At 37.3% G+C, this 5,923-nt stretch overlaps 1 protein-coding gene across 1 annotated transcript in view; it reads left to right on the top strand.

The window, feature by feature from the left end:
• CA13 (carbonic anhydrase 13) overlaps nucleotides 1-5,923 on the top strand; it is a 36,906-nt gene that overhangs the window by 30,162 nt on the left and 821 nt on the right. The gene's annotated exons all lie outside the window — the stretch shown is intronic.

Below are 5,923 nucleotides of genomic sequence, written 5' to 3'. Positions count from 1 at the left end.
AAAGTCCTTTATCAGTGCAAGCAGATTTTTGACAGATTCTCTTGAATTTTCAAGGTATAGGATCATATCATCAGCAAAGAGGGATAATTTGACTTCCCCTTCTCTAATTGCCAGAGCTAGGACTTCCAACACAATGTGAACAAGAGGGGTGAGAGTGGGCAGCCTGTATTGCTTCAGTTTTTAAGGGAAATGCTTCCAGTATCTGTCCATTTAGCAATATGCCAGCTGTGGTTTTATCGTAGATGGCACTTACTATTTTGAGATATGTTCTTTCTATACCTAGGTATTTGAGGGTTTTTATCAAGAAGTGATCCTGGATTTTATCAAAAGCTTTTTCTGCATCTAATGATATAATCATGTGGTTCTTGTTTTTATATCTATTGATGTATTTAATTACATTTATGGTCTTGTGAATGTTGATTCAGCCCTGCATCCTGGGGATGAAGTCTACTTGGTCATGGTGGATGGTTTTTGAGGTATGTTTTTGGATCCAATTTGCTAGAATCTTATTGAGGATTTTTGCTTCTATGTTCATAAGGGATATTGGCCTGTAGTTCTCTTTTTTGGTTGGATCTTTACCAGGTTTGGAGTATCAGTGTGACGTTAGCTTTGTAAAATGATTTGGGGAGAATTCTACCTTTCTCAACTGCCTGGAATACTTTCAAAAGGATTGGTATCAGCTCCTCCTTGAACATTTTGTAGAATTCTGTTGGAAAGCCATTCGATCCAGGGCTTATTTTTGTAGGTAGTTTTCATATGACAGAGTCAATTTCCTGGGTTGTTTTTGTTCTATTTAGTGTCTTAATGTCTTCTTGTTTCAACCTTGGGAGGTTATGTGATGTCAGAAAGTCCTCCATTTCATTTAGGTTATCAAGTTTGTTTCCATATAGGTATACATAGTAATCTGTGATAATCTTTTGTATTTCTTCGGGGTCAGTTGTGATTTTATCTTTTGTATTTCTGATTGTGTTTATTTGGGCTTTTTCTCTCTTTTTCTTGCTCATTCTGGCTAGGGGTCCACCAATCTTGTTAATTCTTTCAAATTAGCTTTTTGTTTTGTTGATATTTTCTATGATATTTTTGTCTTCAATGTCCTGTATTTGGGCTCTTATTTTGGTGAGTTGGATTCTTCTGCTGAAGTTGGGGATTTGGTGGTCTTCTCTTTCCAGCTCCCTTAGGTGATTTGTTAGGCTCTCCACTTGTGATCTTTCCATTTTCTTGATGTGTGCTCCTAGAGATATAAATACTCCTCTTAGAACTGTTTTCATGGCATCCCAGAGGTTTTGGTAAGATATTTCTTCATTTTCATTTGTTTCCAGGAATCTTTTAATTTCTGCTTTGATTTCAATGTTGAGCCAGTCGTTGTTCAGCATCATGCTGCTTAGTGTCCATGTTTTTGTGGGTTTTAGGGAAATTTTGTTGGTATTGATAATTATTTTTGTTCCACTGTGGTCTGAGAGTATGCATGGCAAGATTTCAACCTTATGGAATTTGTTTATGCTTGATCTATGGCCAAGGATGTGATCGAATTTGGAGTACATTCCATGTGGTGATGAGTAGAATATATATTCTGTGGTTGTTGGGTGGAGTAATCTGTAGGTATCTGTTAAGTCCATTTGGTTGAGTGTTAAGTTTAGGTTCTGGATCTTCTTGTTGATTTTTTGCCTTGATGATATATCTAGAACTGTTAGTGGGGTATTCAAGTCCCCTGCTATAATAGTGTTAGAGTCAATATCTTTTTTTAGTTTACTTAGTAGTTGCTTTATAAATGCTGGTGCTCCTGTATTGGGTGCATAGATGTTTAGAATGGATATTTCTTGTTGATGGATTGAACCTTTTATCATTATGTGTCCTTTTGCATCTTTTTAAATTTTTGATAGCTTAGTTTTTTGGTTTTTTTTTTTTTTTTTTGTCTGATCTATTTGCCAGGGAACTCGTTTCCCATCCTTTAACTCTGAGTCTGTGTGCATTCCTTGTAGTGAGATGAGTCTCCTGGATTCAGCAAGTAATTGGGTCATGGTTTCTTATCCAGTTTGCCATTCTGTCGTCATTTCAGTGGTATATTTAGTCCATTCACATTCAGGCTGATTATTGACATGTGATTGTTTGTTACTGTCATGAGGTTCTTATAAAGTTTTTTCTTTGTTTGCTTGTGTTCTTGTGGCTTTGGGGTTAATGTATGTGTGTATTTTCAAGTTTCTTATTGCACTGTATTCTGTGTCAATTCTGTGCTCTGCTGTTCTCTTGGGAAGTGTGTCATCATTCTTTTTTTTTTCTTTCTTCTGTGCTTAATACCTTTTTAAGTGTCTCCTGTAGAACTGGTCTGGAAGCTGCATCATCTCTTAGGTTATTATTTTTCTCTGATAAGCTTTGTTTCTTTGGTTTAAACAGGCAATTTTCTTGGAAAATTTTGGATTCTCTCTCTTACAGAGAGTTCCTGTGTCTCCACCTTTAAGCAACCATAAACTTCCCACCTGAGTCTCTCTGGTTTTGTTAACTCTCCAGTACCTGTGATTAGTTGTGGTTTGCATTATTTCTGGGTTTATAGTTGCTTTTTACAGGGAGACTGGCTGTAGGATCTTAGTCTGATATACCTAGAAGCAAGCCCCAAATGTCTTTTTTAAATATCAAAATATTATGTTTTGTAATGAATGATAATTTAATGATCTAAGAATGGTTTCCTTTGCTTGTGCATCTGTAGTCTACATGAGATGATGAAATAATTCATTCACTTCAGTATTAATTTCAGCTTAATAAAGAAAACTCTATGTCATTAACTTTGAAATTAATGCTCTAAATTGTAAAGGATTATGTAAGTCCATTCTAGAATTGTTTACTAACTGCCAATTCTTTGCAAGGTACAATGCAAGAGATACAAAAATGTATAAAAATGGCCTGCTCCAAAGTTCATAATGTAATCAAAAGGATAAAATAAATGCATAAAAACTGTCAAACAGTGGGGTGTGCTTGGCACCATGAGAGAACACAAAGAGGTATGAAAGTTCAGAAGATAAGAGATTTTTTTATTGATTAAATTAGGAAATACTTTATGGAAGGGTGGCATTGGGATGGTTAAAAGATTAAAGCCTGTCAGCTGGTTAGGGTAGTAAAGGAAGGGAAGGATTTCAAGAAGAAAAGGAAATATATTGGCAAGAAAAAAGAAGTAAAGAAAATATGTGGACAACTTTCTATCTGTAATTCTCAAACTTTAATGTGTCCAAGAACCAGCTGGGTGAGCTTATTAAAATGTGGGTCCTTAGGCTTTATTAGAAATTCTGATTCAGAGGTCTGGGGTAGGGCCCAGAAATCTGAATTTTTGAGAATTAACCCAAAGTATTTTCATTCTGGTGCTCTGGGACCATCCTTCACAAAACTGGCTTAGGGTGAGACAGACCTGTGATTAAAAGTAATAGATCACTTTAGGAAGGTCAGTTGGAACTGGGTGGTTGAGAGGCTTGGAAGCCATGTTGACTCAATTGTTTTTGGTGCCTATTAAAATGTTAGAAATGTTATGCATGAGATACATTTTGAAATGTTTACATTGAATGATTGGGTGTTTGGAATTTGCTTCAAAATAATTTAGTCTGGGCAAGATACAAGGTGGGGAGAGAGTTTGGGTGGATTATGGATGAGATTGTTGTAGCTGGGTGATGGATACATGGTGCTTTATTGCACTATTCTTTCTACCTTTGTTTTTGTTTGAATGTGTTCATAATAAAAGGTAAATACAAAGAGATTTGGAGAAATTGGAAAAAAAGAAAACAAGTTAGAGATGCAGTATAGCTCTGGGGTTAGTGCATGCTTATTTGCCTGACATCTTATTTATTGAAACTTCCTAGCTCTCCCTTAAGCTCCTCATCTGTAAAATGGTATCATTATATATTATTGATAGGGCTATTTGGAATATTAAATGAGATAATGCAATGTAAAGCACTTAGTGCAGTACCTAGCCCATCGTGTTCTATAAGAGAGAGCTTATTTTTACTATTACTCAACTTTGGCAGGCAGTGGAGTGCTGTTTATGATGTTTGAGCATGAGAGTGACATAAGGCTGTTTACAGAACCATTGGAAAAAAGCATTTTGACTTACTAAAGTTACTATACAAGGGAATTAAAATTTCAGTGTTAAAGCTGAGGAAACCAGCAAAACAGGTCATACCTTCCTCAGCCTCAAAGCTGAACTGGGGACATTCCTGCCAGGAATGTGTAGACGCTGAATCAGCTTTAGTGACAGAGAGGTGGGTTTTCTGCCTGAAGCCTGGGGCCACTTGAGGGGATAAGAATGGTAGGGGCCAGCCAGGGATGTGCACTTCAAGACCAGTGTGGTGTTGGAGGGCTTTGGAGCTGAGGCAAGAAAATCTGAGTGGGCAGATGTGGGAGGTCTGCCCAGGTGGGCCTAGTGCTTGGGAGACCTAGAATAAAAAAGGGAAGGGGTTTGATGAGACATCAGGACAGGTTTAGGGACTCTTATCAAAATGAATAGGCTGATTGGGGAAAGATCTAAAGTCAATCCAATTTTAGATTGATAAGGCTAACGTGTTGCGAGGTAGGGACCATGAACAACTTCCAGAGGGGCTGAATGGGGGTGGGAGTGGGATGTGGGAGGCAAATAAAGTCAAAGTCTCCAGAGGAATCAGCAGTATCACTGGAGGGACAAGTTGTGCTTGATGAGGCCTGCAGACTGGTGCTCTGATTCAGGAACCAGGACTGCTGCATAGCCACCAGGAATGGCCACTCCAGACAGACCTGTATTGTCATGATCTGCAGAAGGCTAGGTGTCTTCCTTATGATCCCAGAGATTAAATTTTGTTAGTTTCTGCTGCTTGACATCGCCAGAGAGTCTCTTAAGTCTTATCTGGTTTTAGCGGTAATGATGTGCTCTCATGAAACATGGGTAATGGTAAGTTGTAAACATTTGTCCCTCCCTTCCCATACCTGTACTTGTTTTTTTTTTTTTTTTGAGAAAGCAGGATTTATTGAGAGGACAGAAAAGCTCCCACAGTTGGAGGGGACCTGAGGCAGTTGCCCAATCTGTACTCTTTTAAAAGACACTTCCAAGGCCAGGCGTGGTGGCTCATGCCTAGAATCCCAGCAATTTGGAAGGCCAAGGTAGGAAGATTGCTTGAGGCTAAGAGTTCAGAACCAGTCTGGGCAATACAGTGAGACCCCATCTCTCTCACTCTCTCTCTTTTTTTCCAAAGACATTTCAAAATACTACTTGTGGAAATACATGTTTGCTTGTATATGATGGATGATCCTATATAGAACATGGTTGTAAACTGTTGCCCTGTTCAAAGACATTGCAAAGTATTACTTGTGGAAATACATGTTTGCTTGTATATGATATATAGAACATGGTTGTAAAATGTTGCCCTGTTTACTATAAAGGACTTCTCTCTCCTCTACCTCCCACTCTGGTTAGTGTTGTACAAGAAATATTTTAGGTCTCAGGTAAATGATGAGAATAGAAACCCAAACGATGTGTCCTAGTTTGAATTTACTTAACTCTGGTTCTCACTTTCAAAGATAATTTGTGCTCATCCAAACAAAACAAAACAAACACCAAAAACTTACTTGTATGAATTGACAATATATTTTTGGTGAATATTTTTGAGAAGACAGAATTATTCAGGTAATTTATCCACTTTCATTTTACTTCTGTAGACCTGTACTAAACCTTAACAAGTAATATTAAACCACCAAGGGATTGTGAAAAATTTATAAAAACATACTTCTGGTAGAAAACTTTTCAGCAATTACAAATAGTGGTGCAGATTGATATTTATTGATATGCAAAAATTCCTAGGCTATTTGTTAAATAAAAAAATTAGGTTTCATATGGACTTCGTAGCAACTTGGATGAATTTAGAGTCTGTCATACTCAGTGATCTATCATAGAAACAAAGAACAGAGTACCATATGT

Source organism: Carlito syrichta, unplaced genomic scaffold (assembly GCF_000164805.1).
Source record: "Carlito syrichta isolate Samal-C Ts95f unplaced genomic scaffold, Tarsius_syrichta-2.0.1 Scaffold308192, whole genome shotgun sequence".
NCBI classification, from domain to species: Eukaryota; Metazoa; Chordata; class Mammalia; order Primates; family Tarsiidae; genus Carlito; species Carlito syrichta.
The sequence above is the reverse complement of the archived record's forward strand: the minus strand, read 5'-3'. Positions and strand labels throughout refer to the sequence as shown.